At 45.1% G+C, this 17,416-nt stretch overlaps 1 protein-coding gene across 2 annotated transcripts in view; it reads right to left on the bottom strand.

The window, feature by feature from the left end:
- Positions 1 to 470, bottom strand: part of LOC127580710 (cyclin-dependent kinase 18-like) — an 81,519-nt gene extending 81,049 nt beyond the window's left edge. Inside the window, exon 1 of one of the 2 annotated variants that reach the window (XM_052034481.1) lies at positions 163 to 470. The gene's annotated coding sequence lies outside the window, so the exon portion shown is untranslated. The remainder of the gene's footprint in view (positions 1 to 162) is intronic. The other variant, XM_052034480.1, reaches the window with a different exon arrangement.
- Between the last annotated feature and the right edge of the window lie 16,946 nt (positions 471 to 17,416).

The raw sequence follows: 17,416 nt of genomic DNA, 5'->3' as shown, positions 1-17,416 counted from the left end.
CCTACTGACTATCTTGCTTGTCCAAAGACGCAGTGTTAAGAAAATGCTCCCTGTACCATAGCAGGAACTGCAAATGCTTGCAAAATATGTAGGGATTTTAAACTGACATGTCACAGGTTCTGTTAATTACAGTGATCACTATAAATCAGGATATATACTCACAGCAGTATCACAGGTTCAAAGCAAGAGTTGTAAAATTACTTCTGGAATATTCCAAGCAGAATTTTTTTTTGAAAAAAACAAGGCAGTCACTCATAGACTTTAACAAGAAGAGACTGGATTTCAGCGAGTTCTGGTTCAATGACACTGGATTTAAACTGCCTGGAAGCTTCCTTCAGCGAGCATCATACGCACACATACTTCATGGTCTGATGAGAACACAGATCACATCAACATAGGCTCTGATATTAGTCCTGCTCCGCCTCTCACTCTCTCTCCCTCGCGCTCTCTCTCTCTCTCTCTCTCTCTCTCTCTCTCTCTCTCTCTCTCTCTCTCTCTCTCTGTCTCACTCCACATTCCCAAAGCTGGTTGATCCAGCTTCCTGTCACTCTCAGAGCTATTCGATCGCGTTCCCTCACAAATCATGCGTGCTGTTCCTTTGGGGTTGTTTTATCTCTCCCCACCTCCAACACCCAACAGCCCCCCAACTCCACCCCTTCACATTTCCACTGCCAAATCTTTCACAAAATGTCTGCAGTGTTCCAGCAGCCTGTTTCAAACTGCTCTCAATCAGACACAGAGAATCTGTTTACTGATCAAAATGCGAAAAAGAGCCTGGAAAACAAATAAGGGAGAAGGAATGATATCCCTGGCTTCCTGTACTGTGCTGGGAAAAATGTAGACAGCCTACTTGACTGAAAGGCCAGACCACAATCTCAGCTCTTTCATTCGCTCAGTGACCATACCTCAAGTACATATTTTTGTCAATAACAAACTAAAGCAAACTGTGCAGTCTCAACTCGCGCACACCTACCACCACTGACCTGCACTGGCTCCCAGTAAAACAAGACCTCAGATTTTAACCCCTCTATGGCCTTGCCCCCTCCCTATTTCTATAATGTCTCCCAGGCCCATAGAACATCAAACAGTACAGCACAGAAACAGGTTCTTCGGCCTACGGCACCTGTGCCAACCTTGGTGCCAATCCCTCTGTAACTGGATCCTTGACTTTCTAACAAACAGACCGCAATCAGTGAGGATAAGCAGCAATACCTCCGGCACGATTATTCTCAGCACTGGTGCCCCACAAGGCTGCATCCTCAGCCCTCTACTCTCCTCCCTATACACTCATGACTGTGTGGCCAGATTCTGCTCTAACTCCATCAACAAGTTTGCAGATGATTCCACCGTTGTGGGCCATATCTCAAACAGCGATGAGTCGGAGTACAGGAAGGAGATAGAGAGCTTAGTGGAATGGTGTCATAACAACAACCTTTCCCTCAATGTCAACAAAACAAAAGAGCTGATCATTGAATTCAGGAAAGGGGGCGGTGTACATGCACCTGTCTACATCAACGGTGCTGAGGTCGAGAGGGTTGAGAGCTTCAAGTTCCTGGGAGTGAACATCACCAACAGCCTGTCCTGGTCAAATCACGTAGACGCCACGGCCAAGAAAGCTCACCAGCGCCTCTACTTCCTCAGGAGGCTAAAGAAATTAGGTTTGTCCGCTTTGACACTCACCAACTTCTATCTATGCACCATAGGAAAGCATCCTATCTGGATGCATCACGGTTCGGTACAGCTCTGCCCAGGACTGCAAGAAACTGCAGAGAGTTGTGGACACAGCCCAGCACATCACGGACACCAGCCTCCCCTCCTTGGACTCTGTCTTTACCTCTCGCTGTCTTGGTGAAGCAGCCAACATAATCAAGGACCCCACCCACCCGGGACATTCTCTCTTCTCTCCTCTTCCATTAGGTGGAAGATACAGGAGCCTGAGGGCACATACCACCAGGCTCAAGGACAGCTTCTATCCCACTGTGATAAGACTATTGAGCGGTTTCCTTATACGATGAGATGGACTCTGACCTCATGATCTACCTTGTTGTGACCTTGCACCTTACGGCACTGCACTTTCACTGCAGCTGTGACACTTCACTCTGTACCGTTATTTTTTTTAACTGTACTACATCAATGCACTCTGTACTAACCTAATGTAACTGCACTGTGTAATGAATTGACCTGTACAATCGGTATGCAAGACAAGTTTTTCACTGTACCTCAGTACAAGTGACAATAATAAACCAATAACAATACCAATACCAATACCAATCCAAACTAATCCCATCTGCCTGCACATGTTAATTGGTTTATTATTGTCACAAGTACTAAGATACAGTGAAAAGCTTTGCCTTGCATGCCATCCATACAGATCATTTCAAGACATACGTACAACAAAGTAGTACAAAAGGAAAAGCACAATGCAGAATATGGTGTTACAGATATAGTTACAGAGAAAGTTATACAGACAATAAGTTGCAAGGGCCATGACAAGGTAGACTTTGAGATCAAGAGTCTTTATCATTCAAGAGGTCCATTCAGGAGTCTTATAACACCAGGATAGAAATTGTCACGGCATAGAAGCTGATAGGGGCAAGCACGGTAGTGTGGCGGTTAGAGTAACGTTATTACAGCGCCAGCAACCCGGGTTCAATTCCAGCCGCTGTCTGTAAGGAGTTTGTACATTCTCCCCGTGTCTGTCTGGGTTTCCTCCCACATTCCAAAAACGTACGGGTTAGGAAGTTGTGGGCATGCTATGTTGGCGCCAGAAACGTGGCGACACTTGCAGCTGCCCCCACAACACTCTACGCATAAGATGCATTTCACTGTGTGTTTTGATGTACATGTGACTAATAAAGAAATCTTATATATTATCTTATCCTTGAGCCTGGTGGTTCATGTTTTCAAGCTTTTGTACCTTCTGCCCAATAGGGGGGAAAGAGAGAATGATTGGGGTAGGAAGGGTCTTTGATTATGTCGGCTGCTTTCCCAAGACAGGGTCCATATTCCTCCTTCCCTGCCTGTTTCTGTGTCTGCCTAAATGCCTCTTAAACATTATCATCAAACCTGCTTCCACCATTTTCCCTGGCAGCATGTTCCAGGCACCTACCATTCTCTGTGTAAATAATTTGCTGAATAATTCTCCTTTAAACTTCGCCCCCCCCCAACTCCCCACATTAAAGCTACATCCTCCAGTATTTGAGATTACCACCTGGGAAAAAGGCTCTGACTATCCACCCTATCTGTACCTCTCATGGTTTTATATACTTCTTTCTGTTCACCTATAACCCTCTGCTCCCTTCCCACACCAGCCTCTTTCAATTTTCATGGCTCTACTACTGCAAAAAGGGTTTTCACTGCCCAGACTCTGAGCTGAGAGATGTTTCTGTACAGTTCTCTCTGTCTTTCCCTCTTCCATTTAAGGAATCCCTTTACAGCTACCTCTCTAACCAATCTTCTAATCAGTTATCCAAACATCTATATCTGGCTTTTGTCAAACATTTTTTGAAGGACCCAGGAAGCATTACTAAGTTAAATGTGTATATAAATATAAATGTTGTTGTAAACACAGTACATAAAGTGATAGGAGAATTAATTCTGCAGATGTGATGGCACTGTATATGAGTTTTATACCCTTGGTAGCCTGTTGGATATTCAAGATTTGATTAATAGACAAGATTGATTTGATTAGACAAGACTTAAGTTTCTTTAGACACTCATGACAAGAGTGTTGCCCTATCATAAGCCACTATGGAAATTAGATCCATATTCTGTGGAGCTTAGAAGAATGAGGGGCAATTATCTTGAGATATACAAGGTTCGGAAAGGGCATGGCAGATGTTGAGATGTTTCTAATAGTGAAAGAATCTTGAATAAGGCGACATACTCACAAGATTACAGGCTATCATTTGAAACTAATATGCATCAGAACTTCATGCAGAGGGTGATGAATCTCTGGAATTCTCTAACCTGGAGGGCTGTGGAGCCTAGATCATTGGTATATAAAGTGGACATAGATACATTTTTGGAGATCAGGGAAATTAAAGCTATGGAGAACTGGCACAGAAGAAGAGATGAGACCTGTGATAGACCAGCCATGATCATATTGAAGGGTGGGGCAGGATTGAGGGGCCAAGTGGCCTACTCCTGCTCCTATTTTTTATATGTTTAATCCTTTCCCTCCATTCTTTCACTGTATCTCCCTCAACAAATGTCCCCCATAAAAATCAATCTCTCTCAGCCACCCAGCAACCACAACCTTTTGTGGGGAGATAGTGGCAGATTTCCTGCTATCATTTGTGTGGAAAGGTGTTTCCTGGTTTCCCATCTGGTTTTAAAATACAAAAGGAAAAGAGTGAAGATGCTGGAAATCTGAAAGCAGAAATTCCTCAGCAGGTCAGGAAGAGAGAGAAATAGATTAACATTTTCTGTTTTCACTTCTAAGTTTAAGATCATGCTCACATGTCCTGTACTTCCACATCAGAGCAATTTGTTTTCCTGCTAGAGTAAACAATCTGCTGGAGGAACTCAGCAGGTTGAGCAGCATCTGTGGGGGGAGAGGAGTTGTCGACCTTTCGGGTCGAAACCCTGCATCAGGACGAAGGTTGGAGAGGGAATATAACCAACACACAGAGGAGAGGGGGAGTGGTGAGACAAGGAACTGTGGGTAATTGGTGGACTGAGAACAGGTGAAGAATGACAGGCAGAGAGAGCCAGGCGGGGAGAGAGGGGAAGGTGAAGGCGGAGATAGAAAGAAGGGTGATAAACAGGAACGCAAAAGCTACCAGAGCTGGAGTCTGATAAATAAGGAAGATGATAATGGGAACCATGAGGGGAGAGGTGCAAGGCAGATGGAACCAAAACCAGATGGTGGGGAGTGGGGGTAGGAGGTCATTGGTGAGCTGGTGGGTGAAATGTGTGGACAATTCGTTGACATCAACAATCCCTTTCCTTCCCCTCACAGATGCTGCTCGACCCGATGAGTTCTTCCAGCAGATTGTTTGTTGCTCCAGATTCTAGCAACTGCAGTCTCCAGTTTTCATCTATCCTGATGGAACTTCTTATCTTTTTAAACAGATTACCCTTCAATCCTTTGCAGAGAGACACAGCAGGGGAACAGTGAGTCTGTGCCTACCCATTTACACCACTTTTATATTAATCCCACTTTTCATTCCCCCCCCATTGTAATCAACTCCTCCCCCCCCCCCAGATTCTACCACTCACCTGCACACTGGAGATAATTGACAATGGTCAATTAACCTATCAACCTGCATACCTCTGGGATGTGGGAGGAAATTGGGGTACCTAGACAAAACCCATGAAGTCACAGGGAGAACTTGCAAACTCCACATAGACAGCACTGGAGGTGGGGCTTGCACCTGGGTCTCTGGAATGAGAGGCAGCTCTCCACTAGCTGATCCCCTGTGCCACTCAGAGGGAATTCCTGGCTTTCCTTTGGATGTTTCCTCTATCTTTTCTGCTGATTAGCTGCTTTGCTGCTGGTTCATTCGCTCCCTTTAATATTGGTTTGACTTTCAGCCTGAGAGCTGTTTATATGGGGAGGGGAGAGGGGATTGAGGTGGGGGTGGAGTGGTAGGTGGTGTGTTTTGGTTTCATTGAGAAAGGTTCCTGGAATACACAGCAGAATTGTTCCTACCGAGAATATGGCATGGCCCCTTTAAGAGAACAATTCCCATAGTTAGGAAGAAGTTCCATATCTCCAGATCTGCCTGTGTGCTGCCCAACACTGAGATACACAACTGAGAAAGTAACACAGGAACACCACAGGGTGGTGAGAGATCTGGCTTGAGCGTCATAGTGCAGTTCTCTTGGAAAGATTGTGCATTTATAAAGCACTGTTCCCAACTTCAAAATGTCTCTAACACATGGTAATTGGTAATTGGTTTATTATTGTCACATGTACCAAGATACAGTGAAAAGCTTTTGTTTGCATGCCATCCAGACAGATCATTCCATACATGAGTACATTGAGGTAGTACAAAAGGGATAAAAACACAATGCAGAATATAGTGTTACAGTTATAGAGAAAGTACAGTGCAGACAGACAAACTAAGTGCAAGGACCAAGATAAGGTATATTGGGAGATCAAGAGTTCATATTTATCATATTAGATGCTTATTCAAGATTTATTTTATTGCAATGCAGAAATATCAGCCAATGTGTACACAGCAAGCTCCCACAAAAATAGTAAAGTGATAATAACCAGTTTAGGCATTAGTTCACGGATAAATGTAGACCAGGAGTAAAGTTGATACAAACCCTCCTGACATGAATGCTGAAATCTTAAAGAGAATATTTCCTCCTGAACTTTTTTCAGACTTCTGCAAGAGAGGCCCCTCAATGCCTCAATAAGTAAAGCCTAGGCCAGTGTGGTAGAGCTCCTGGACACCAGAATGGTGTGATGTCTGACAAAACCTAAATGGGGTATTGGGAAGACTCAAAGCTTTGCTGTAAGTGAAAAAGAGATTTTCTGAAGGACTCCTGAAGTGAGGGATTTGTTGTGTGGAGAGACAAGCTGGACTGTCCCTTTAACAGCCGGCAAGGTTAATAGCAGATTTAATAGAAGATTCAAAATTACAAAGGGTTTTGATGGAGCAGAGAGCAGAGGAGTGGTAGGAGGTCAGTGACTGGGGAATACCGATTTTAATCAAATTAACCAGAGAGCTGATGAGAATTTTTTTAATGAGGGGAGGGGTTATTCTGACCTGGGGCACTCTGCCCAAAAGGCAGTGGAAGCAGATTCAACAGCAACATTTGAAAGGGAATTAGATAAACATTTGAAGAAGAATAAAATGCGACACTATAAGAGTGGAGAAATAGCTTTAAATGGAGTGCACTTTCAAAGAACTAGTATAGGCATTCCACACTGTGTGATTTTATGAAGCTGCTTTCTATTAAATGAAGTATATCAGTGAGCACAACCTTCCCTTGAGGCAGTCTCCACTTCCCACCACAACCGCTCTGTGGACATGCTAACTTAAATATAGTATTGAAAGCAAAATTCACAGCCACTTTGTCCATGCATCATGCTCAGAACATGGAAACTCAATTGAGGTCTATTTGTACAACTAGACTCCCCTTTACTGGTATCACTAGAAACTGAGTTAGTCCCTGTAACCTTGAGGTGGGACCTCAGCAACCAAGCCCAGAGAAACAGAAAATACTTATATTGTTTATGTCTGATCTTGATAGCAGGATCTTCATTATTATGTCTTGCTTCTCATTATATTCTTTCAAATATGCTGATCATCCAAAAATTGTATAAATTGCCAGAAGCATATCTCATCAGAAAATCCATCAATTAATCTTGACTCATTTGCTGTTTGGTTTATGGTTCTGACATGATGAATAGTTAATGCCAACATATAAAATGTTTTCATTGTAGAGGACTCAAACTATGGGCCATAAACATAAGGTAATTATCAATAAATTCAATAGGGTTTCAGGAGAACCGACCCAACCAAGGAACTAGTGAGAAAGCAAAATCTGTTACCCAAGACACATTTGGGGAAGACAGGAGTTCCATGAATCCTATGAAGGAAAGGAAATCGAAAGGTAGTTTTAGAGACTGAGATGAAGTAAATTGGGAGGAGCTCTTGTGGAGAACAAACACCAGCATTAGCCCAATGATCTGTGTACTACTTTCATTAATAAAATCAGTGGATTGCCTTAATGGGAGTTGGAGGAGCAGGGGTTTGAGATTGATAAGTTAGGATGAAGGGGTTTCTCATTACGAATCATCAGGGCTCTTGTGATCTCCATTTGTGATTGTCAGGTTCTGGGACTCAGATGTGACCTTTTGGATTCCAAGGCTCCACAAAGCTCCTGGTGGAGAAGTCAGATGAGTCTTGAACAGCACTGCAGCAACGATTTCTGCACTTTGACCCACTTCAAAAAAAAGTGTGGCAGTCTTGGCAAGTAGGCATCCGATGTAGAGATTCCATCAGTGAGGGTGTGTCACCTATGTGTACAGTAACCTAACAGCATATTTCTTCACAACTTGGTAAACCTGTTCACACTTAGAGAAGGGGACCTCCTCATCTAAGTAGCATGAGTATAACATGCCCAGTCCTCAACATGGATGTCTTAACATCTTTACAAGTGTCTGTTACCACACAGAGAATGGAAACAAAGAACTACAGATGCTGAAATCTAGATGAAAAAACAAGATACTGGAGGAAATCAGCAGGCCAGGCAGCAATCGTGGAGAAAAACAGATGGTTAAGGTTTCGGGTCAGGACCCTTCTTCAGGACTGAAGGTAGGAAAAAGGGAAGCCCAATATATAGGGGGGAAAGCAGGGCAGTGATAGGTGGACAAAAGAGGGGAGGCGGGGTGGGCACAAGGTGGTGATCGGTAGATGCAGGTAAGAGATAGTGATAGGCAGGTGTGGGGGAGGAGGGGAGAGCAGATCCACCGGGGGATGGGTCAAAGGTATGGAGGCAGGTGCCCCATGGGGGGAGGGAAGGAGAGAAAAAAAAGAAATAGATGAGGAGAAAAAAGAGAGATAGGCTAGGAAAGGGAAAAAGAGAAAAGAAGGGAAATGGTGCGGGGGGGGGGGTGGTGGTGTTTGGTTTACTTAATGTGGGAGAATTTGATGTTCTTGTCGTTAGCCTGTAAGGTCCCAAGACGGAAAATGAGGTGTTGCTTCTCCAGTTTGCATTTGGACTTCTCCCGACAGTGGAGGAGGCCGAGGACTGACATATCTGTGATGGAGTGGGAGGGGAAGTTGAAGTGACCGGCAATGGGGAGGTGCAGATCGCGGTTACGGACGGAGAAGAGGTGTTCTACGAAACGGTCACCTTGTCTGCGTTTGGTCTCGCCAATGTAGAGGAGGCCACACTTAGAGCACCGAATGCAGTCGATGATATTAAGGGAGGTGCAGGTGAATCTCTGTCTCACCTGAAAGGACTGTTTGGGTCCCTGATGGAGGTGATAGAGGTGGTGTAGGGGCAGGTGTTGCACCTATAGCAGGGGCAGTGGAAAGTCCCTGGGGTGGGAACGGGATGGGTCGGGAGGGAGGAGTGAACTAGGGAGTTGTGGAGAGAGCGGTCCCTGCAAAAGGCAGAAAGGGGTGGGGAGGGGAAGGTATGCTTGGTGGTGGGGTCTCATTGGAGATGGCGGAAATGGCAGAAAATGACGTGTTGGATATGTAGGCTGGTGGGATGAAATGTGAGGACAAGGGTGACCCTATCCCTGTTGGGTCTGGGAGGGGTGGGGGTGAGGGTAGAGGTGCAGGAAATGGCAGAGATTTTGGTGCAAGCTCTCTCGACCACAGTAGGGGGGGAAGCCATGTTTAATAAAGAAGTTGGACATCTCAGATGTCCTGGAGTAGAAAGCCTCATCACGGGAGCAGATGCGGTGGAGGCGGAGAAATTGAGAGAAAGGGATAACGTCCTTACAAGAGACAGGATGAGAGGAGCTGTACTCAAGGAAGCTGTGGGCGTCAGTGAGTTTGTAGAAGATGTCGGTGGATAAAGAATCTCCTGAGATGGAGATGGAGAGATCAAGAAAGGAGAGAGAGGTATCAGAAATAGTCCAAGTGAATTGGAGAACCAGGTGAAAATTATTGGCAAAATTTATGAAACTGTCAAGTTCCACACAGGTACAAGAGGTGGCACCAATCCAATTGTCGATATAGCGGAGAAAGAGTTGAGGAATAGGGCCGGAGTAGGCTTGGAACAGAGACTGTTCAACATGTTCAGAGAATGGTGGGTGCCTGGAATGCATTGCCTGGGACGGTGGTGGAGGCAGGTACCATAGAGGTGTTTAAGAGGCTCTTAGATATACACATGAATATGCATCAAATGGATGTGCAGGCAAGAGAGATTAGTTTAATTAGGCATCATTAGCTTAATTAGTTCGATACAACATAGTGGGCTGAAGGGCCTGTTCCTGCGTCGTACAGTTCTATGTTCTAAGTTCTAACTTCAGGACTTCTTTCCATATATCGATCATTTATTAAAAACAAAATCTCTGCTCAAAGCCATGTTAGATAATATTAGCCAAGGCAGCAGTAAAGGTAGCTTCCCTCCCATTGAGTTGTAGCAGTGATCCACAACCTTACCTCAGAGTAGTCTCTCCTCCTGAGCACATGAGGTTTGCCCATAGCCATTCCATGGACATGCCATTAAGTAGTCAATCTCACACTGGGGGCCCCAAGTTAGGAAAAGAAAGTAAAAATAATATCAGAACATTTTTTTACTCGTTAAGTGGTGGTAAGCCTCCTTAAACTTCTGCAGTGCCACTTGAGATGGAGTTCCAGGACCTTGACCACAATAGTAATGAAGGAATGGAGTGTGACTTGGAGAGCAACTTGGAGGCAGTGATGTTCCCAAGCAGCTGTGTCCTTTGTTTTACATGGTAAAGGACATGGATTTAGGAGGTGGAATCGAAGAAAACTTGGTCAACTGTTGTTTAGGATTGTAACCACTACAGACATGCACGTGTCGGTGACAGGGGAGTGATGGAGGAGTTTAAGATGATAGATGGGAGATTCACACAAGTCCACTGCATTCTCCAGGATTGCTTCAGGCACCTCAAGTGTTGGATTTGCCCTCATTCAAGTGTATTCCACTGGACCAGCTGAGTTTTGTAGTGAAGTTGATGGTGTGCAGATCTTTCCTCTGGTGTGGGATCTAGAGCCACAGTTTCACAAAAGGTGTTTAATGACTAAAAACTAAAGGGGGGATTTTTTTTCTCTCAGTGGGTTGGAAATCTGAAATTCTTTTCCTGAGGTAAGTGCAGATGCTGAATCATTAAGTATATCCAAGAATGAGGCAGACAGATTTTTGGACCACACAGGAGTCTGAGGATCAGTCAAAAAGATGGACTTGAGACCAAAGATAAGATCATCCACAATGTTACTCAATGGCAGAGGAGGAGAGGAGGGTTGAGGGGCCTAATGTCATACTGCTGCTGTGTTTTATTGTGGTGTTGGGAGCACTGGAAATAGAAAAGGCTATGGGACCAGACAAATTTCCAGTTGCAGTACTAACAACCTTCTCCAGAACTAGCTGTGCCTCTAGCCATGCTGCTCCAGTACAGTTACAATATTAGCATTTACTTAACAATATGCCATATTGCCCAGGTATATCCTGTTCAGAAAATGCAGGACAAATCCAATGCAGCTAATTCCCATCCAGTCAGTCCACTCCCAATCATCAGCAAAGCAATGGAAGGTGTTGTCATTATTGCTACCAAGTGGCACTTACTAATAACCTACTCACTGATGCCTATGTGGGTTTTGACAGGACCATTCAGCTCCATCAATGACCTTCCTTCTTCTCTCATAATGTCAGAAGTGTGGACGTTTACTAATTATTGCACAATGTTAAATTCAATTTGTAATTCTTTAACATTCAAAGTTTCCCATGTCTATACGCAACAACACCTGGACCACATTCAGGCATGGGCTGATAAATGGCAAGTAGATGCTGTGTCACAAATGCCACAGGCAAAGATTGTCTCCAACATGATAGAGTCTAACCACGTACCCTTGGCATTCAATGGCATTACCACTGCCCCGTCAGCAAACATTAATGACCAGTGGCCACAAGTCCAGGCCAGAGCTGAGTGCAGCGAGTGAATCACTTTATCACACCACCAAGTCTTTCCACTGTCTCATAGAGTCATATTCACAGAGTCATACAGCATAGAAACAGGCCCTTCTGCCCAACTGGTCCATGCCGACTAAATGCCCATCCAAGCTAGTTCCATTTGCCTTTGTTCGGCCCATATCCTTCCAAACCTTTCCTATCCATGTACCTGTCCAACTGTCTTTTAAAAGTTGTTAATGTACCCGCTTCAACCACTTCCTCTGGCAACTATATACATATCACTCTCTAAGTAAAAAAGTTGCCCCTCAAGTTCCTAGTAAATCTTTCCCCTCTCACCTTAAACCTACTGTATGTCCTCTGGTTCTAGATTCCCCAACCCTGGGAAAAAGACTTTGTGCTGCATTCACCCTATCTATGCCCTTCATAATTTTATATACCTCTGTCAGATCACCTCTCAGTCACCTACGCTCCAAGGGAAAAAAGACCTAGCCTGTCCAACCTCTCCCTATAACTCAGTCCCTCAAGTCCTGGCAACATCCTTGTAAATCTTTTCTGCACTCTTTCCAGTTTAATAACGTCTTTCCTGGCACCAAGACTGTAGCAGCTCAGGACTGTGCTAGAATCCTTTCCACTGGTCTGGATGAGTGCAGCTTGAACAATACTCAAGGAGGTCAATACCATCTGGGACAAAACTTGATTGGCACCCTTAGCCATTCATTCCCTCCACCACCAGTACGAGTGGCTGCAGTGCGTACCACTACAAAACCCACCAAAGTTATTGATCAGGGCTACTCCAACAGCACCTCCCAAATCTAGCACCTCCGCCACCAAGCAGGACAAAGACAGCAGGCACATGGGAACATCACCTACATGTTTCCCTGTCCCAGGTAACACACCATCCTGACGCAGAAACGTTTCACTGTTTCTTCATTGTCACTGGGTCTAAGTCTTGACCTTCCCTACCCTAGAGCATGGACTGTACCTTCATCAAAAGGACTACGACAGTTCAAGAAAGCAACTCACCACCACCTTCTCTGGGCTCTAGGTGACGATTGATGCTGACCTTACCTGCAACACCCAGATTACCAAGAAATGAATCAATGAGAAAAGATTTCTTACAGTGATTTCACGTAAACAGTAATGAATAAATGACAACAGGTTGGCTTTAGGTGGTGTCTGAGGGGTAAGCATTGCCCAGAGTACCAGGGAGAGCTGTTGGCTCAGCTACAAATCGTGCCTTGGATTTATCGCATTCACCGGGGAGAGAAGACATGGTGTCAGTTTAACATCTCACCTGAAAGCTGTCAGTTTTGACAGTGCACCAATGAAACTCTGCACTTGGACAAATGCATCAGTGTTATAGAGCCCTGGGAACCAGCTTCATTTCTGTGATAGTTAACCTCAAGATATTTAAGTGGAAGCTAGATGTGCCGAGCCAAAGAGGACATTGACTGTCTGAAAATGGAAAATAAATTCATGGCTGCCTTTGCTTGCTTCAAACACACTAATTTCATCAGCTTAGGCCTGGGAACACTCCGTCTCTTCTCACAGTGCCAGAGACCCGTGTTCGATCCTGACCTCGGGTGCTATCTCTGTGGAGTTTGCACGTCCTCCCTGTTAACCGTTGCTTTTCCTCCAGGTGCTCCAGTTTTCTCCCACACCCCAAAGACACAAGGGTTGGTAGGTTAATTGGCCACAGTAAATTGCCCCTAGAGTGTAGATGAGTGGTAGAACCTGCTGGGTGGGGAGGGGGTTGTTGATGTGGGGAGAATAAAAAATAATAACGTAGGATTGGTGTAAATGGGTGGTCAATGGTCAGGATGGACTCAGTAGGCTGAGGGCCTGTTTCCATTCCATATCTCTCTATGACTCCCTGACTCTATGAGGAATGACTCCCAAGCACAAACAGTGCATTCGAAGCATGATGCTTCTCAATGTACAATAATGGCACAGCCTTATTGCATCCTACTTGGTTATCCTTCCTCTTAGTCACCCAGTAAGTTGATAAGCATCCAAACCTCAGATTCCACAAGTTCTGCAGGATGTGATTTTGGCATCCTATGATGTGGTCTCACCAGAGATATAGAAACAACAGCAAGGCTTACTCTTGTACATCAATCCCGTGGACATAAAGACTAATCTACAGCTGTATTCCTAATTGCTTCCTGTTGACTGGAAACTCATGTTGTTTTCTGCCCCCATTAGCCAATGGAATGAATTTCGGGAGCTGAATATTTTTCTTTTCAGGTAGCCCATCAGGATGGAGGGTGACTTGCTTCCACTCTGGTTCTGAGGTGGCTGATGAGGTCAATGTGAGAACGGCAGACCCTTCCACGGATGGGATAGGATGTGGAATACAGGGCAGGCAGGAGGTTAGTTTGTGAGGGGTTGTGCACCCTCTACCACTTGCAAAAGGTTTCTGTGTGTTCCCAATGCATGGCCCTGAGGTTCTCAATACCATCTTGAATGCTGTTCCTTCACTTTGAACAACCTTGGGCCAGAGATTCCCAGGTGTCAGTGGGAATGCTATAGTTTTTCCAAGGAAGCTTTGAGCACATCCTTGAATCCTTTTCTCTGTCCACCTATGGAGTGTCTGTTTTGGGATGTGGTGTCAGTCATGTGAGCAACATGGCCAACCCAATGTTGCTAAATGACAGTAACTAAAGCCATAATCCCGAGGACGTTAGCCTGGGACAGGACACTGACATCGTGTCACTTATCCTACCAGTGAGTTTGGAAGATTTTGTGGAGATGTACGTTTAGGTTGGAGACATATATCTTGACATGTATCTGCACGTTAACTTTCTGTGATTCACCCATTGTCAGAATCAGAATTAGGTTTATTATCACTGACATATGTCATGAAATTTGTTGTTTTGCGACAGCAGTACAGTGTAAGACATAAAGACATAAAAATTACTATAAGTTACAAAAATAAGTAAATAGTGCAAAAGAGGAATAATGAGATCGTGTTCATGGGTTTCTGGACCATTCAGATTAGGTTCTGTACCTCCTTCCTGATGGTAGTAACAAGAAGAAGGTATGTCCCAGGTGGTGAGGGTCCTTAATGATGGATGCTGCCTTCTTGAGGCATGGCCTCTTAAAGATGTCCTCACTGGCGGGGAGGGTTGTGCCCGTGATGGAGCTGGCAGAGTCTACAACCCTCTGCAGCCTTTTGATCCTGTACATTGGAGCCACCGTACCAGGCAGTGATGCAACCACTCAGAATGCTCTCCACAGTACATCTGTTGCCCTAACTGACACAGCCCCCAATACAATCCAGCCTACCAGTTATTGATACCCAGCTGTCCAGTTCAGGGTTAAGGGTCTGCCTTTAACTCGTAAAGTGGAGCCCAGTTGACAATAGCATCTTGTGTCTCTGGACAGGTGGGCAAGTCCACCATCTGACCATTAAAATACTGCAGCCCTACTCTCAGAAGAAAGCATTTAAGAATCACCCACTCTCTCCTCCTCCTTGTCATCCTGTCACGAGTCAACAATTCTGAATGCCAATTTAATTATTTTTATGGAGACACGAGAGACTGCAGATACTGGAATCTGGAGCAACAAATAATGTGCTGGAAGAACTCAGCGGGTTGAGCAGTACCTGTGGGAGCAAAGGAATTGTCGGCGTTTCAGATCCCACAGATGCTGCACGACCCGCTGAGTTCTTGCAGCAAATCATTAATTATTTTATATTCACTGCCTAGGTTTGGTTTATAATGCACATTTATGTCCTACTTTTCAGTTAGTTTAAATTCAGGCACAGTAGTGTAGCGGTTAGGGTAACACTATCACAGCGCCAGCGACCAGGGTTCAATTCCAGCCGCTGTCTGTAAGGAGTTTGTACTTTCTTGCCCATGACTGCGTGGGTTTCCTCTGGGTGCTCTGGTTTCCTCCCACATTCCAAAGACGTACGAGTTAGGAAGTTGTGGGCCATGCTATGTTGGCGCCGGAAGCCTGGCAACACTTGCGGGCTGCCCCCAGAACACTATGCAAAAGATGCATTTCACTGCGTGTTTCGATGCACATGTGACTAATAAAGATATCTCATCTTATTCAATGTTGTCGCTTACAACTGAAATATCTATCTTTAAAAAGAAAAGAATCCTCTTTAAGTGGGGTCAGCGAATAATTCAGTGGGAGGCAAGAATTGCAGTAGGTGAGTGAAAGGACTGCGTTCATGATGGAAGTGAGGGTCGATGAAGGACGAGAACCTTGGTGGATAGGTCGAGAGACGTGCAGTCAGAGCACAGAGGTCCTCGGTCAGTTCCTCACTCAGGCAGCAGGTGGTGCTATTGCTGCTGCCAACAAGATGACTGGAAAGAATAACTTGCACTTTCGTAGCGCCGATCTCATCCTCACAGCTCCCTCGTCGACTCCACATTTCCAACATTGTCATGGAGACGAAAACAGGCACCCGATGTGTGCAGAGCAAGACCCATAAATAACAAGATGATAATGAACAGACTGTTTATTTGAGCTCTTTTTTCTAATTCTTCAGGATGTGGGTGATGCCAGCGTTTACTGCCTCCGCACTTGAGAAGCTGGTGACACACTTTTATGAACCGCTGCAGTCCCCCTAGTGAAGGTGCTCCCATGGTGTTGTTGGGTAGGGAGTGCCAGGATTTAAACCCAGTGACAAATGATGTGCAACTTGGAGGGGAACCTGCAGGTGGTGGTGTACCCTTGTCCATCTCGGTGGTGGAGGTTGTGGGTTTTGAAGGTGCTAGGATGGGTTGGGAAACCAAGGAGAACTCTCCTGCACCTTTTCTTGCCAAAATCCAGTGCCCTCTAGAAACATCGGCGAGGGCAGTGCTGGATGTCTCATCCAACAGGACAGCACTCCCTCATTCCTGCCGTGGAATAGTTAGCCTGGATCGTGGCCTTACATTTCTGGAGTGGGACTTGAAAGCACAAATTCAGATGTGAAGTGCACACCCAAGTGAGGCATGGCTGGTGGTAGGGTCAATTTCAACTGCTATGTCCAATGCCATCCTCAGGGATCCTGTGGAACTAGAACAGACCAGGGGCCATTGCTTTCTCACTCCACATCTCCTGAGGTCATCAGGTCCTGATCAGCTACTTAATCCTGAGGTCCCAGTGGAAAGCACTAGTGTCTGTTTTACCAGGCCTACCCTGACAAGAACGGCAGTTCTACACCAGAAGAGGCCTGGTAAACCAAACTTTTAAAAAGACTCATTGTGGTTCATGATTTATGATGGCAACTTTGGGTTTACATTGTCCTGCCTATCCTATTCCCAGATCTGGTCCATGATATCCTGCACCCACTCTCAGCCAGGTGTACCTCAAACTAACTACCTTTTTGAGCTGAGCTGCTCTCATTCCCAGTCCAAGCCTATCATACTCCTACTCTCAGAACAGACTAAACTGCTCCCGCTCCCATTCCTAATCCAGAGTCATCCTGCTCCCATTCTGTGTTAATGCTTTTCTGGTCTAGCATTCTGCTCTCATGCATTGCCATGTTCCCACATCAGAATTAAAACCGAGCCTGATGTGAATAAGATACAGTTCCTCCCACAACCCAAGACATGTGGGTTGATGTGTTAATTGGATACTGTAAATTGCCCCTAGTGTAGTGTGGGTAGTGGAATTGGTTGGAACATGGGACAAATAGGTAACAGGGAAAATTAGTATGGAGATTGGATTGCTCTATATTGCTCTACGAAAATTTGATGGACCGAATGCCCTCTTTCTATGTTGTCGGGATTTATGAAAATGTATGGAGAGAAACCAGGAATGAATAGGAGAGAATATGAGCATAAAAGCAGGCAATTCAGCCCAAAAGGTCTGTGCGGTATTTATTTCCCTTCTTCAT

The sequence above is a fragment of the Pristis pectinata genome, chromosome 20, assembly GCF_009764475.1.
Source record: "Pristis pectinata isolate sPriPec2 chromosome 20, sPriPec2.1.pri, whole genome shotgun sequence".
Taxonomy (NCBI): Eukaryota; Metazoa; Chordata; class Chondrichthyes; order Rhinopristiformes; family Pristidae; genus Pristis; species Pristis pectinata.
Note: the sequence above shows the minus strand (reverse complement) of the source record. Positions and strands in the feature narration are given on the sequence as shown.